Source organism: Symsagittifera roscoffensis, chromosome 5 (assembly GCF_963678635.1).
Source record: "Symsagittifera roscoffensis chromosome 5, txSymRosc1.1, whole genome shotgun sequence".
In the NCBI taxonomy this organism is placed as follows: Eukaryota; Metazoa; Xenacoelomorpha; order Acoela; family Convolutidae; genus Symsagittifera; species Symsagittifera roscoffensis.
The window spans coordinates 39931500-39948816 of NC_087066.1; the positions used below are offsets into that span (position 1 = coordinate 39931500).

General features: G+C 36.0%; 1 protein-coding gene and 1 pseudogene across 2 annotated transcripts in view; one reads left to right on the forward strand and one right to left on the reverse strand.

Annotated features, from left to right (window-relative positions):
• Nucleotides 1-6083, reverse strand: part of LOC134846728 (calcium release-activated calcium channel protein 1-like) — a 45398-nt pseudogene extending 39315 nt beyond the window's left edge.
• LOC134845453 (phospholipase DDHD1-like) overlaps nucleotides 1-17317 on the forward strand; it is a 332903-nt gene that overhangs the window by 157344 nt on the left and 158242 nt on the right. The gene's annotated exons all lie outside the window — the stretch shown is intronic.

Below are 17317 nucleotides of genomic sequence, written 5' to 3' on the forward strand. Positions count from 1 at the left end.
GGTTATAAAAAGGAGAAAGTTATTTGTTGCCTGATGGCCATTTGGTTGTGTATGATATCTTTTTTCAGAAGTGGGTTCGAGTAGGAAACTAACCAATGGACAGAAGAATGGAAGAAGCTTGCCGAGGGAGGGGGGTTGTGTTATAAAATAATAAGGAAAAAAGAGTTGCCTGATGGCCATTTGTTGTATATGAATATCTTTCTGTAGAAGTGGGCGGCGAATGCGCAGAAGGATGAAGAGGAGGGGGAAGAGGATCCAGGTGGAGATGAATGCGGACTGGGGACTGTAGGGGTAGAACTTGACCCATTGCGATCAGCGTGATCTCCACCAGAAACAGCAGAATGCCCACTGCTGTCCGCACAGAACCACGCTATCTGAATGAAGAAAAACAGTCTCTTTCTTACTTGTACTGCTGCTCAACCCCTTCCCCCCCCCCCCCGACAGAATCCCCCAACAGACAACCCCATTACCCCGACAAGTATTCTGCATGATCTCCCTAAAAATTAGAATGCATAGACCGCAAGGGCCTTAGAAAATTTTAGGGTCAGCCAGCCAAATTTGAGGATTTAAATTAGCACCAAAGAGGGATTGACCAATTAGTCACAAAGGTTTGAATTCCTGAGGGGTGGCGGCTACTGATTATAAATTAGTTGCGGATCCCTTCAACAACTGACATGTTAGACAGACCTTGACATATCCTTCAAATAGAATATCTTTGTCGTTGTCGTCTGGTGCATTTCCGTCCTCAATGTTATCCAGGGCCCTTTGTTTTGTCACCTGCACAGATAGAATTTCCAGTTGATAAGCTTCAGGGATCGAGTAACTTTGTAAAAAGTAGATACCCAAAAAAATTCATTTTTTCGTCTTTCCATTCGAAGCTGGAATGGTGATTCATACCACAGGCAGAACTAAAAAATATTTCATCTTCATTTCATTTTCTAATAAACAATTTTCAGGCAGACAAAGATGCAAACGTTCACAAAGTTTGTGACCGTTTGCATTTTTGTCTGCCTGAAAACTGTTTATTAGAAAATAGAAAGAAACTGAGATCATTTTCACCAGTTCGATGTAATAATTCATTTTGAATTATTAAGTGAATGTCTATCAAACAATCCTTGATAAAAGGCATGTTGGAAAGAAAAATTTAGGAAAAAATGCGCTCATGTTCGCTCACAGACATCATTTTGGGTGTTGCGAAAATCTTGCTTCGTGTTTTTACTTATTATGTCAGAGTTCCATGATGATTTTTATGCGTTTTCACATGAAGGTGAAGATTTAACTCGTTCCAAGTAATTTTTCCAATGGGGGTGTTAATTTCTACCGTAACCCATGAGTTCTGAAATTGAAAATTGAAATTGAGTCTGTAACAGCGGTTGTTTGTGAGAGGTAGATACAGTTCTCGTACGTTTGTTTTTTCCCTCGGAGAAAAATGGTCTAAGCTTGACTAATTTGAGCTGAGTCATCGCCCCCCTCCCACCCCTACCTTCCATACAATTCAAGTAAGCTTCAATTTTATGGTGTAATGAGTGTCAGCACAGTAATAAATATGGCGACCAAATACATTTGGACTAGCTTTAACAGTCAGCAGCCAAGTTTAATAGCAATCAGACAAAATGAAAAAAAAGTATAATAGTAAAATTTCAAATAGCAAAAATAGTAAGAATACTAACAAAAAATAAGAGCAAAGTGGAGTGTATTATAACTTTACCCCATTTGACCTCTAGACTTCGTGGTTGGTTATAATGTATTATAACTTGACCCCATTTGACCTCTAGACTTGGTGATTGGTTACTTAAAAATGTGGTTATAATGTATTGTAACTTGACCCCACTGACCTCTGAACTTGGTGGTTGGCTTCTTAAAAATGTGGTTATAATGTATTATAACTTGACCCCACAGACCTCTGAACTTGGTGGTTGGTTTCTTAAAAATGTGGTTATAATGTATTATAACTTGACCCCATTTGACCTCTAGACTTGGTGGTTGGTTTCTTAAAAATGTGGTTATAATGTATTGTAACTTGACCCCACTGACCTCTGAACTTGGTGGTTGGCTTCTTAAAAATGTGGTTATAATGTATTATAACTTGACCCCACAGACCTCTGAACTTGGTGGTTGGTTTCTTAAAAATGTGGTTATAATGTATTATAACTTGACCCCATTTGACCTCTAGACTTGGTGGTTGGTTTCTTAAAAATGTGGTTATAATGTATTATAACTTGATCCCACTTGACCTCTAGATTCGGAAGGATGCAGATGGATACTAGGAGTGCGAATAAGTGTACAGCTATGAGGATGGTGGTGGACACACAGAAGGACACTATCAGCCAATCGGGCACTGCATCCTTCGTCAGTTGAGTCTCCACCATCGCTATCATAGCGAACCCTCAAACAACACACAACAATTGGTGGTATAAAAACCAGTCGAAGTATCAACCAGCCGAAAATCCGAAAATACGTAGGTCTTATGTGATAGTTATGTAACAATTATGTAACAGTTACAAATTATTTGCAAATTCATTCTTATGATGTAATTTTTGGCTGACTCATGTACTCCACGCATTTTTGGTTGGTTTGCCCCAAAATTGGTTCTGTTTTTTTTTCATTGCGAAACTAATTTTGTTTTTTCAAACAAATTTTTTTCCAAATATAAATTTGCATGCAAAAATTAATTTTTTTTTACGTATAACAAAATCCTGGATACGCAAACGTTGAGTTTTTCCGTATCTCTGGATAATTTTTTTCAAAAACGCTTAAAGCGCCTATTTATTTTGAATGGCATGTTTTGGTATGCCTTGATCAACGCATGAATAATTAAAAACGCAAATTAAAAAAAATCATCTTCAAAAATGTTTGCCAAAATGTTTATGTGAGAAAAATCTAAAACAATTCAGACCGTTTCCAAAGCATTGAATTTCGAAGACGGCAAACCTGTGGTGACTCTACTTTCGAGCAACGACGGTCTTTGTTTTGTCACTTGTGTTCAGTTGCGAACACCACCAAAAAGTTTTCAGACTTTCGATTTAAGAAAAATTAATTTTTTGATTTATGGAAAAAGCTGGTCATACAATTTCCATATATGAAAAATCAGGAACCATAGACCTTTCATGCAATTTTCTGTTCTTATGAAATTGCATAAAAAGTTTATGATTAGCATTTTTCTATATATGAACATTTTATGACCAGCATTTTTGGTCAACCTGGGAGACGACAACGATTTATGAATCGCTTTACAGGTTTTCCGTTTTTTAAACGTTTTGTTGGTTCATAGTTTTATTTTCGAGACAAAATGATTATAATAGTAAAATATTTAAGTGAGAATTCTTGTCAATTGATGGGCTTTTGAGCGGAAAGTATCAACAAAAAACCATGGGCTAAAAAATTCAAAAAGAAACCACATAGGCAGAACAAAAAAAAATAAAACTAAATCAATCAATTATAAAAGATATTCGAAACATTAAAATGAACTTTTTCCAGCAAAGAATTAAGCCGAACTGATGTTTTTTTTGTGCAGATTTAGGATTTACCATTTGTTTTTAAGTCTGCATCTTTCATTGAATTCTCAACATTGAGCATTTGAAGATCAACTTTGAGGTGATTTGTTCAGAGACGACAGAAATATCTTTTTTCTGTCATTAGGTTATATAAAAAACTTTATACATATTTATCATCATGAAGCAGTTGATAGATCTTATGTTTTTATCTTTGTAAATGTTTATTTTTACGTAATAGTTACATAAAACCTCAAAGTTATTTCTACCTCTATTGCGTGTTCTGATATTGAATTCGGTCGTCAAATTCTGTGAAGTTATGATTTTCAAGCTGATTGCAACGCTTTTTAGGCTCTTTGCTCCAAATAGGCTTCCTAATGCAAAATTGGATACCAAAAGAGACATGAATAAAGTCGAGTGAAAAATCATTCTAAAGCTCATTGGGTGATCATTCAGATCCCGAGAAGAATTTTATAACAAAACAATCTCTTGAAACTGCTTTCGTGCCGTGAAACACTGGTCTGAATGCTTACGTTTTTTAGTTTATTGTTTCGATCATTGAAAACGGAGAGAAACTTTGCATTCAATTTTTTGAAAACTGCTTCCGTGCACTGGTCTGAAAAATTGTGTTTTTTTTTCTTAGTTTTTTTCTATTGAAAATAAGGTACCACAAACAATTACTGGAATAGATCAAATGGTATATCTTTTTATGTTGTTTGAGTCGTGATTCGAACTAAATTGAAACAAAATTGGTTTCATCAATGAGAAATCAGTTTGAAATTTTTGAATTTGACTTTGAGCGTGTAAAGCAATCGAGTAACCATTCTAACTCAAAATTGTTCATTAAGGCTTAAAAAAATTGGTTTTACTCAAAATTATCTAAGGATATATAGATATTAATTTATTTTATTGAATATTTATAAAAGTTATTCTAAACAGTTTTAGAACTTTTATTTAGCGTTTCTTTGGCAATTAAAGTTTCTTAAAAAAACATGAAAAAATTTCCAGGTTTTTTTATTTTTAATCTTTTAAAAAAGAAAAACATATACTTTGATATATGTTTTCACAGAAGATCCGGTACCACAAATAAACGCTAGATAGAGAAAATGTTGTGTCATGCAAAAGTCGCGATTGTGAGGTTTAAAAGTGTCTCAAATCAAATATTTCACAGTGTCCAGGGGTGGATTTAGGGGGGACGGGGGGCGGACGCAGGAAAATTTGTCCTAAACTGTTTTTTTAGAGCTTTGGGAGAGCTCGGAAAATCAATTTGGTCGACAACGTTTTTGAAAATCGACACCACCACCCCCCGACCCCCTCGAAAAAATCCTAGATCCGCCCCTGACAATGTCGAGAAAAACTGATCTTACAAGCGAAGCAATGCCTGAAGCATATCTTAAATATATCCTAGTGAGATTAGAATAAGACTGTCAAAAACTGCTTAAGCCATCAGTCCGAAACCTTTTTCTCTATTGTTAAGCGGAAGAAGCTTACTACCCTCTAAAAAATTGACCACTCGGAAAAAATCCGGGGCACAAATGAAATTTTGGTAGGATTTTTGTTGGCTCAGTTTACTATTATTTGACTTTTTTCTATAAACTTCAGTTTTTTCTGAAAATGTTCATACTGAGTATTCGAATTTTCTTTTTTTTTTCTATCTGGAATACTTTGATTATTCCAAATATTCTTGATGTTACCTGTCAAGAGTGCGGATGTACGTGAAGTCACTCGCAGTTTGGCCCTGTTGTGAATGAGCCTGGCAAAGTAGTGTTTGTTCATCTCCGCTCTCATCTGTTTGCTCGGGTTGTCCCGCTGCACGAATGATCCACCGCCACCGCCACCGCCACCACACACTGAGTCATCCTGTTCGTTTCCCCAGCAGATAGAAGGACGAGGCTTCACTGACATCGAAAACGATTCCACTCGGTTATCGTTCTAAAGTACAATAAAGTTTTAAAATGTATTATCGAAACAGTAAAAAAATATATGCGTAAATGTAGTTCGACTAATCTTTGGTATCTTTAAAATTGTTTAGCAAAATATAAAAAATATATAGAAAAATATAGAGCAAAATGTAGCCATAGTTTCACTGTAGATTTTTACAAAATTTAAGTTTTTAAAAGAGTTTTTCATAAAAAACAAAGACAATGAAATTGTGAAAAAGTCTCAAAACTAGAAAGATCCATGGCAACTTTCTCAAGAAAACGCAAAAAGTCTTAAAAATAGTTTATTTAGGGACATTTTGTGATCAGAAAAAAACAACTTGCTTATTTATAGCTTGATGTTTTTTATCTTGGTCTTTTTAGGCGAGGAGGAGTTGAAACATGTTACAAGAAAACAGTTATTAAAATTCAATTCTTAACAGTGACCTAAAGTCAATTTTGAAATCAACAGAAAAATGTCAAAAAAACGAGAAAAAGCTTATTAAGAAGGTAGCGAACTCACTTTCTTTATTGAATTGTTGTAATTTGCAGTGCTAATTGTTAGGTGCGAACTTGAAAAATTATTACAATTATTTCCACTTTTTCTAATTTTGTTCGCTTTCGAAGATTTCGAGCTCCCACTGCTAAGTTTGTTATTACTTTTCATTTCAAGATAAATTTCTAAATATTGATATTAAATTAAATAATAAAGATTTAAGCCGATTTGGGTTATCGGTTGTGAGGTATAGCGATCATAAATAGAGTTGAGAGTCTTACCTTTAAGTAAGCAGTGATACATAAACAATCACTTGAGTTTGGTTTCCGCAAAAAGAACCCAAACAAACGTTGAGTGACAACAAGAGCGTTAAAGTAACAAAAAACAAAAATAGTAAGTGTCAACCTTAACTTCTTTCAAACTCGACCTTTTAGGAAACATATCTTCTCTATTATTAACTTCAAAATAGATATTTTCAAAACCTACTCAAAACCCGGTCAGCTAAAATTCTGCGCTCGAAAACAAAACAATCTTTAGGTCGATCATCAAATCAACAAAAGGTAGAACAGAAAGTTAACAAATAGCCAAAAAAAACACAGCCAAACACAAAGTTGAAACGATACAGCAGTATCTCGCAGCAAAAAAAAAGAGCTGGAAAAAAAGAGAGCTCACAAAATTTCCAAAAGAAAGCTCACAAGATAGCTCGCAAAATGACCAAAAAATTCTCAAAACTTGAAAAATATGCCCAATTTGACTCCGCTGCCCTTATAATTACTCCACATTTTTTAAGGCGCCTTAATCAACGTTTTCTGCTAATCAGTTTGTTCTTGTTGACAATTAAAGATACGATTTAAGTTCATGTTAAGGTGAAATTTGCGAGTTTTTTTTTTCGCTGAGATTATTGTGTTACGGGCCAAAACATAGTCAAATAGAGAGTCCATAAGGCAAATCGAAGAACGCGGATGATAAAAAGAAGAAACATTAGCTTAAAAAGGTTCAAATACACTAAAAACAAGGATAGCCGAGTGCTGTGCAAGTAGCATTATCATTGAAAAAGGCTTTTTTTTGTTTATTTTCTTCAAATAGTGTCGTTTTTAGAGGGTGGTGTGATTTGAGCACTTTACAAACGCGTAGAAAATTAGTCAATCACACTTTATTGACAATATTTGTGTTTAAAAAAATGACAGCCAACAAATAGAGAATTTGAAGAAAAAAAATAAAGTTTTTTTACAAAACCCTTAAGGTCGATGAAACAACAATTCATTCATCCGGATTTAGTTTTCTAAATAAAAGCAAAAATTTTTTTTCCATTTTCAGTGATCGGAACAAACAAAATCTTGAAGTTTGTTCCTGGCTCAACCAAAATCAACGAAACGTTACTTGTTTGAGTTGTATCTAAGAAACAATATCAAAACTGTCACTTGAGACGTCACTGTCAACGAGGTGTTTTTACAGTTTCATAGCAAAACTTGTGCAAGAACATAGCAACGCGTCATAGCCGAGCAAAAATAAACCTGTTTTTTGGTTGATTTAATTGAATTTTGGACAGAGATTAAAAAACATAGACTATTCGGGTCCGATTACGCAAGTTTCCGTCCCGAAATAGTGAAAAAATTACAAAACAGTGAGCATTGAGCAATTAGATGATTTAAACAAAATCTAAGGTGAAATAGAGCCTTACTGTTTGGAATGACGAAAACATACTAGTAGTTTAGCATTATTACCAATGAAACAGTTTCCGTCAGTTTGTTTTGACTCTTTCTGTTTTTGAGATCAAAAAAAGTTAATTATTCCAGTAATTGAGGTTGGAACAATGCTCATTCTTTCAGTATTTGAGATTGAAAATGTGTTCAATCTTTCAATGGTTGATATCGTAACGGTGCTCGTTTTTCCAGTACTTGAGATTCAGCTAGAAAGCTCAAAATGTTGACCCTGAATGAAATTAACTGTTGGACAGTTTGTCTGATGACTCACAAAAACAGATGATTTAATTTTAAAAGTAATATGGAAACGTAGGTATGTATGTTTCCGGAATCTACAAACAAAACGTGGAACTCACAGTTGCGGATTCTGTAACAACTCAGTTTTACTAAGCCTATGATTTATTATTTGTTTATGGATTTCTAAAAATGTTCCTGATTTCGCAAAAACTGAAGCGTATTCCGCAAAATTGTCTATATTTGGAGCCGAGGGAATTCGAGGGAAACAACGTTTCAGTTTGGGTTTTTTTATCCTCTTTGCTTTTTTAAATTCCACAAAAGAATAGCTCACAACAGTATCCCTCGAACTCGCTCCTAAAATAGGCAACTTTGCGGAATCAGTTCACAATTTGCGGGTTCCGATCACTGTTGTCCAAACAAGTTTTGTGCTTTTCCAGTGATCGGAACAAAAAAGTTTGAATTTTCTTCTTGGCCCAAAAAAATTCGAAGAAACGTTACTTGTTTGTGTTGTTCATAAGAAATAAAATCAAAAGGTCACGCGAGAGTCCACTGTCAAAGAAGTGTTTATACAGTTTCCTTACAAATTTTGAGCGAAATTGAACGCTTTTTCCCTTTTCTGTACTTTGCTTCTATTTTTTGTAACTTTTCTTACTTTTGCTATTTTAACTTTACTTTTAAAATTTTTTTTATTTTTTCTGTTTGCTATTAAAGTTTGACATGTTGATTATTAAAGCTAGTCCAAATGTACTTGGTCGCCATGATTTTACTGTGCTGACACTCGTTACACCAAAAAATTGAAGCTTACTTGAGTTGTAGGGGAGGTAGGGGTGGGAGGGGCAATGATTCAGCCTAAATTAGTCAAGTTTAGACCATTTTTTTTTTCGAGAAAAACAATTAACGTACGCGAGCTGTATCTATCTCTCACGAACAACCGCTGTTACAGACTCAATTTCAATTTTCAAAATCAGAAATCAGGGGTTGCGGTAGAAATTAACACCCCCATTAAAGAAATACTTGGAACGAGTTAAATCTTCACCTTCATGTGAAAACGCATAAAACATCATCATGGAACTCTGACATAATAAGTAAAAACACGAAGCAAGATTTTCGCAGCACCCAAAATGATGTCTGTGAACGAAAACGAGCGCATTTTTTATTCAATTTTTTGTTCCAACATGCCTTTATCAAGGATCGTTCGATTCACATTCAGTAAGTAGTTCAGAAAAAGTTAATAAATCGACCTGGAGAAAATAATCTCAACTTCTTTCTATTTTCTAATAAACAGTTTTCAGGCATGAAAAAACAAAAACGTTCACAAAGATAAAAGATTTGTAGATCTGCCTGTGGTATGAATCACCATTGCAGCTTCAAATGAGAGACGAAAAAAAATTGGGTTTTTAATTTTTACAAGAAGTTACTCGATGCCTGAAGCTTGTCAACTGTAATTTCTATCTGTGCAGCTGACAAAACAAAGGGCCCTGGATAACATTGAGGACGGAAATGCAACCGTCGACAACGAGAAAGATATTCTATTTGAAGGATAAGTCAAGGTCTGTCTAAACATGTCAGTTGTTGAAGGGATGCGCAACAAATTTAGAATCAGTAGCCGCCACCCCTCAGGAATTCAAACCTTTGGTACTAATTGGTCAATCCCTCCTTCGGTGCTAATTTAAATCCTCAAGTTTTGGCTGGCTGACCCTAGAATTTTTCTAAAAGCCCCTTGGTGTCTATGCATTCTAATTTTTAGGGGAGATCGTGCTGATACTTGTCGGGGGAATGGGGTTGTCTGTTGGGAGATTTCTGTCGGGTGGGGGGAGGGATTGAGCAGCAGTACAAGTAAGAAAGAGACTGTTTTTCTTCATTCAGATAGCGTGGTTCTGTGCGACAGCAGTGGGCATTCTGCTGTTTCTGGTGGAGATCACGCTGATCGCATGGGTCAAGTTCTACCCCTACAGTCCCCAGTCCGCATTCATCTCCACCTGGATCCTCTTCCCCCTCCTCTTCATCTTCTGCGCATTCGCCGCCCACTTCTACGGGAAGATATTCATATACAACCAAATGGCCATCAGGCAACTCTTTTTTCCTTTATTATTTTATAGCACAACCCCCCCCCCCTCGGCAAGCTTCTTCCATTCTTCTGTCCGTAGGTTAGTTTCCTACTCAAACCCACTTCTGAAAAAAAGATATTCATATACAACCAAATGGCCATCAGGCAACTCTTTTTTCCTTTATTATTTTATAGCACACATTCACCCCCCCCCCCCCTCGGCAAGCTTCTTCCATTCTTCTGTCCGTAGGTTAGTTTCCTACTTGAACTGCTGCATCACTCTCAGTGACTACAAAATAGACAGAGAAAACAATTAATTCGAGCTACAAAGAATACATTCTTGAATTATCACTTGTTATCCAACGAGATACCGTATCAGATATTACATGGCGCAGCCAGTAGGATTCGCAGCTCAGGACAATCGTACTGATATGGGAACACAGTATCTTGGGTGTCAGCAAATATAGACCCACCGTGGCAATTTAAAAACTGGTTCGTGCTATTTCTAATGGCCGTAACCGTAAAAAAAATGTAAAACCGGAAGTTATGTTAGAGGATCCAAAAGATATCTCAGTAGAACCACCTCCAAGACTAAAAACGCCACGAGAGGGAGAGGATGAAGCTGCGACGACAGTCAGAAACCTCCGAGATAAGCTAGCAAGAGATCGATTTATGCTGGAAAATGAGGAGAGAAGGACACGGGGCCCAAGGGTTGTTCAGAAAGTTTATTATAATGAGGTACAGAAGAAGCTTGTTTCAAGATTGTTTCTCTCTCTGGGAACTGAAGGAAAGAAAAGATTTTTGCAGAAAAATCCACACGCTGAAATTTCCAAATTATCATTCAAGGAAATTACAGAACTAGCATCTGTCTCGTTTCAAAATATTAAATGCATGACTTATGAAAGATACAAATTGTTCACACGAATGCAAGAATCAGGGGATCGCTGGAGGCATTCCACGCAGCGTTAACTGCGCAAGCAGCCAGATCAGAACTTGGGTCACTCGAAAGTGGAATAGTTCGTGAGCTTTTCATTCCAAAAATGAAAAATATGACGTTGCAGGATATACTGGCTTTCGAAACGCTAGATCCAGAGGATGGGTTGAAGAGAGCTATAGTAAATTGACTACAAGGGCATTTCAGAAGTCAAATGCAATAGCTACTGTTTGTGTTACGTATAAATCCGTCACTTCAAAACTTTCACTTGAGACGTCACTGTCAAAGAGGTGTTTATACAGTTTTCTTGCAAATTTTGAGCAAGAATACAGCTATGGGTTATAGCCCAGCAAATTTATTGCCTTTTTTGGTAGAGTTTATTGAAGTGTGGACAAAGATAAAAAACATAGACTATTCTGGATTATGGTCCAGATACGCAAATTTCCGATCCGACATACTCAAAATATTTACAAAACAGTGAGCTTTGAGCAATATGATGGAATTTTTTTTAGTAAATCTTTAAATGCCGGATATCAAATTTGATAAGTTAAAATTTTCAGAACTTTTATTTAGCGTTTCTTTGGCAATTGAAGTTTCTTAAAAAAACATGAAAAAATTTCCAGGTTTTTTAAATTTTATTCTTTTTTACGAAGTCAACTGTTGTCGATTATGCCTAAATCATGAACTTGTTATTATGCTTTTGTGTAGTTATTTCATGCACAAAAAAACGACACCAGTTTGAAAAAGAAAACTGAAAAAAAATGTTTTTTAGTCATCTTATTAATGTGTTCGGAACAGTTCATGCTACATGCACAGCAACCGGCTATCTTTGTTTTAGGTTTAATAAGTTTATCCAGGGAAAATTTTGATTAATAAAAACAAATAACTTTTGAATTTGCTGTCATGTTTTAACAGACGATCAGGAACCACAAAAAAAACGCTAGATGGAGAAAATGTTGTGTCATGCAAAAGTCGCGATTATGAGGTTTAAAAGTGTATCAAATCAAATAATTCACTGTGTCCAGGGGTGGATTTAGGGGGGACGGGGGACGCAAAAAAATTTGGCCAAAACTGGTCTTTTTTAGAGCTTTGGGAGAGCTCGGAAAATCAATTTGGTCGACAAAGTTTTTGAAAATCGACACCACCCCCCTCGAAAAAATCCTAGATCTGCCCCTGACAATGTCGAGAAAAACTGATCTTACGAGCGAAGCAATGCCTGAAGCATATCTTAAATATATCCTAGTGAGATTAGAATAAGACTGTGAAAAACTGCTTAAGCCATCCGAAACCTTTTTCTCTATAGTTAAGCGGAAGAAGCTTACTACCCTCTAAAAATTTGACGACTTGGAAACAATCTGGGGCACAAAATAAATTTTGGTAGGATTTTTGTTGGCTCAGTTTACTACTATTCGACTTTTTTCTATAAACTTCAGTTTTTTCTGAAAATGCTCATACTGATTATTCGAATTTTTTTTTTTTCAATCTGGAATACTTTGATTATTCCAAATATTCTCGCTGTTACCTGTCAAAAGCGCGGATGTCCGTGAAGTCACTCGCAGTTTGGCCCTGTTGTGAATGAGCCTGGCGAAGTAGTGTTTGTTCATCTCCGGTCTCATCTGTTTGCTCGGGTTGTCCCACTGCACGAATGATCCACCACCACCACCACCACCACCACACACTGAGTCATCCAGTTCGTTTCCCCAGCAGATAGAAGGACGAGGCTTTACTGACATCGAAAACGACTGCACTCGGTTATCGTTCTAAAACACAATAAAGTTCAAAAATGCATTATCGAAACATTACAAAAATATATGCGTTATATAGTTCGACTGATCTTTGGTATCTTTCAAAGAAGTTTAGCAAAAATAGAAAAATGTAGAAAACATACAGCAAGATGTGGCCATATTTTCGCTGAAGATTTAAATTTTTAAAAAAATTTTTAAAAGAGTTTCTCATAAAAAACAAAGACAAGAAAATTGTTTAGAAGTCTCAAAACTAAAAAGATTGGTGGCAAGTTTCTCAAAAAAAACGCAAAAAGTCTTAAAAATAGTTTATTTATGGAGAAATTTTTGATCTGGGAAAAGAACAACTTGCATTTTATAGCTTGATGTTTTTTATCTTGTTCTTTTTAGGCGAGGAGGGATTGAAACATGTTACAAGAAAACAGTTATTAAACAGAAAACTATTATTAACCACAAATTAGATTTTTTCAAAACCTACTCAAAACCCGGTCAGCTAAATTTCTGCGCTCGAAAACAAAACAATCTTTAGGTCGATCATCAAATCAACAAAAGGTAAGGTAGAACAGAAAGTTAACAAATTGCCAAAAAAACACAGCCAAACACAAAGTTGAAACGATACAGCAGTATCTCGCAGCAAAAAAAAAACCGGCTGGAAAAAAAGAGAGCTCACAAAACTTGACGACAGCTCGCAAAATGTCCAAAAAATTCTCAAAACTTAAAAAAATATGCCCAATTTGACTCCGCTGCTCTTATAATTACTCCACATTTTTTAAGGCGCCTTAATCAACGTTTTCTGCTAATCAGTTTGTTCTTGTTGACAATTAAAGATACGATTTAAGTTCATGTTAAGGTGAAATATGCGAGTTTTTTTTTTCGCTGAGATTATTGTGTTACGGGCCAAAACATAGTCAAATAGAGAGTCCATAAGGCAAATCGAAGAACGCGGAAGATAAAAAGAAGAAACATTAGCTTAAAAAGGTTCAAATACACTAAAAACAAGGATAGCCGAGTGCTGTGCAAGTAGCATTATCATTGAAAAAGGCTTTTTTTTGTTTATTTTCTTCAAATAGTGTCGTTTTTAGAGGGTGGTGTGATTTGAGCACTTTACAAACGCGTAGAAAATTAGTCAATCACACTTTATTGACAATATTTGTGTTTAAAAAAATGACAGCCAACAAATAGAGAATTTGAAGAAAAAAAAATAAGTTTTTTTTAGAAAACCCTTAAGGTCGATGAATCAACAATTCATTCATCCGGATTTAGTTTTCTAAATAAAAGCAAAAATTTTTTTTCCATTTTCAGTGATCGGAACAAACAAAATCTTGAAGTTTGTTCCTGGCTCAACCAAAATCAACGAAACGTTACTTGTTTGAGTTGTATCTAAGAAACAATATCAAAACTGTCACTTGAGACGTCACTGTCAACGAGGTGTTTTTACAGTTTCATAGCAAAACTTGTGCAAGAACATAGCAACGCGTCATAGCCGAGCAAAAATAAACAACGTTTCAGTTTGGGTTTATTTTATCCTCTTTGCTGTTTTAAATTCCACAAAAGAATAGCTCACAACACTGTATCCCTCGAACTCGCTCCTAAAATAGGCAATTTTGCGGAATCAGTTCACAATTTGCGGGTTCCGCTCACAATTGTCCAAACAAGTTTTGTGCTTTTCCAGTGATCGGAACAAAAAAGTTTGAATTTTCTTTTTGGCCCGAAAAAATTCGAAGAAACGTTACTTGTTTGTGTTGTTCATAAGAAATAAAATCAAAATGTCACGTGAGAGTCCACTGTCAAAGAAGTGTTTATACAGTTTCCTTGCAAATTTTGAGCAAAAATACAGCTATGCGTTAAAGCCCAACAAAATTGAACGCTTTTCTCCTTTTCTGTACTTTGCTTCTATTTTTTGTAAATTTTCTTACTTTTGCTATTTGAAACTTTACGTTTAAAAATCTTTTCTTTTTTTCTGTTTGCTATTAAAGTTTGACTGTTGATTATTAAAGCTAGTCCAAATGTACTTGGTCGCCATGATTTTACTGTGCCGACCCTCGTTACACCAAAAAATTGAAGCTTACTTGAGTTTTAGGGGAGGTAGGGGTGGGAGGGGCAATGATTCAGCCTAAATTAGTCAAGTTTAGACCATTTTTTTTCGAGAAAAACAATTAACGTACGCGAGCTGTATCTATCTCTCACGAACAACCGCTGTTACAGACTCAATTTCAATTTTCTAAATCAGAAATCAGGGGTTACGGTAGAAATTAACACCCCCATTGGGAAAATACTTGGAACGAGTTAAATCTTCACCTTCATGTGAAAACGCATAAAAAATTATCATGGAACTCTGACATAATAAGTAAAAACACGAAGCAAGATTTTCGCAGCACCCAAAATGATGTCTGTGAGCGGAAATGAGCGCATTTTTTTTAAATTTTTTGTTCCAACATGCCTTTATCAAGGATAGTTCGATTCACATTCAGTTAGTAGTTCAGAAAAAGTTAATAAATTGACCTGGAGAAAATGATCTCAACTTCTTTCTATTTTCTAATAAACAGTTTTCAGGCCTGAAAAAACTAAAACGTTCACAAAGATAAAAGATTTGTAGTTCTGCCTGTGGTATGAGTCACCATTCCAGCTTCAAATGAGAGACGAAAAAAAAAAATTTGGATTTTTAATTTTTTAATTTTTACAAGAAGTTACTCGATGGCTGAAGCTTGTCAACTGTAAATTCTATCTGTGCAGCTGGCAAAACAAAGTGCCCCGGATAACATTGAGGACGCAAATGCAACCGTCGACAATGAGAAAGAGATTCTATATGAAGGATAAGTCAAGGTCTGTCTAAACATGTCAGTTGTTGAAGGGATGCGCAACAAATTTAGAATCAGTAGCCGCCACCCCTCAGGAATTCAAACCTTTGGTACTAATTGGTCAATCCCTCCTTTGGTGCTAATTTAAATCCTCAAGTTTTGGCTCGCTGACCCTAAAATTTTTCTAAAGGCCCCTTGGTGTCTATGCATTCTAATTTTTAGGGGAGATCGTGCAGAATACTTGTCGGGGGAATAGGGTTGTCTGTTGGGAGATTACTGTCGGGTGGGGGGAGGGATTGAGCAGCAGTACGAGTAAGAAAGAGACTGTTTTTCTTTATTCAGATAGCGTGGTTCTGTGCGACAGCAGTGCTATTTCTGGTGGAGATCATGCTGATCGCATGAGTCAAGTTCTACCCCTACAGTCCCCATTCCGCATTCATCTCCTTTGGATCCTCTTCCCCCTCCTCTTCATCTTCTACGCATTCGCCGCCCATTTCTACAAAAAGATATTCATATACAATCACATGGCCATCAGGCAACTCTTTTTTCCTTTTTTTTTATAACACAACCCCCCCCCCCCGGCAAACTTCCTCCATTCTTCCGTCATAGGTTAGTTTCCTACTCGAACCTCCTTCTGAAAAAAGATATTAATATGCAACCAAATGTTCCTCAGGCAACAAACAACTTCTCTCTTTTTTATAAGCCTGCCCCAAAATTGCTTCAATCGGCTCTTTTCCATCCCTGCCATACTGCTACTGCAATAGCAGTAATTGCATATTGTAATAATAACCTTCAGTGGTATTAAATGTTATTATTAAGATGTGTCCAAGGGCACTAGATTAGAGACATTGGTACACAGCTGAGAGCTCAGAGTTTGAACTGCTGCATCACTCTCAGTGACTACAAAATAGACAGAGAAAACAATTAATTCAAGCTACAAAGAATACATTCTTGAATTATCATTAGTTATCCAACGAGATACCGTATCAGATATTACATGGCGCAGCCAGCAGGATTTGCAGCTCAGGAAAATCGTACTGATATGGGAACACAGTATCTTGGGTGTCAGCAAATCTAGACCCACTGTGTTATTTTAAAATCTGGTTCGAGCTATTTCTAATGGCGGTAACCGTAAAAAAAATGTAAAACCGGAAGTTATGTTAGAGGATCCAAAAGATATCTCAGTAGAACCACCTCCAAGACCAGAAACGCCACGAGAGGGAAAGGATGAAGCTGCGACGACAGTCAGAAACCTCCGAGATAAGCTAGCAAGAGATCGAGTTATGCTGGAAAATGAGGAGAGAAGGACACGGGGCCCAAGGGTTGTTCAGAAAGTTTATTATAATGAGGTACAGAAGAAGCTTGTGTCAAGATTACTTCTCTCTTTGGGAACTGAAGGAAAGAAAAGATTTTTGCAGAACAGCCAGATCAGAACTTGGGTCACTCGAAAGTGCGATAGTTCGTGAGCTTTTCATTCCAAAAATGAAAAATATGACGTTGCAGGATACACTGCCTTTCGAAACGCTAGATCCAGAGGAAGTGTTGAAGAGAGCTATAGTAAATTGACTACAAGGGCATTTCAAAAGAAAAATGCAGCAGCTACTGTTTGTGTTATGTATAAATCCGTCACTTCAAAACTTTCACTTGAGACGTCACTGTCAAAGAGGTGTTTATACAATTTTCTTGCAAATTTTGAGCAAGAATACAGCTATGGGTTATAGCCCAGCAAAAATATTGTCTTTTTTGGTAGAGTTTATTGAAGTGTGGACAAAGATTTAAAAAACATCGATTTTTCTGGATTCTGGTCCAGATACGCAAATTTGCGATCCGACATGCTCAAAATAATTACAAAACAGTGAGCTTTGAGCAATATGATAGAATTTTTTCTAGTAAATCTTTCTTGAGTTTAAATGCCGGATATCAAATTTGTTAAGTTAAAAATTGAAAATT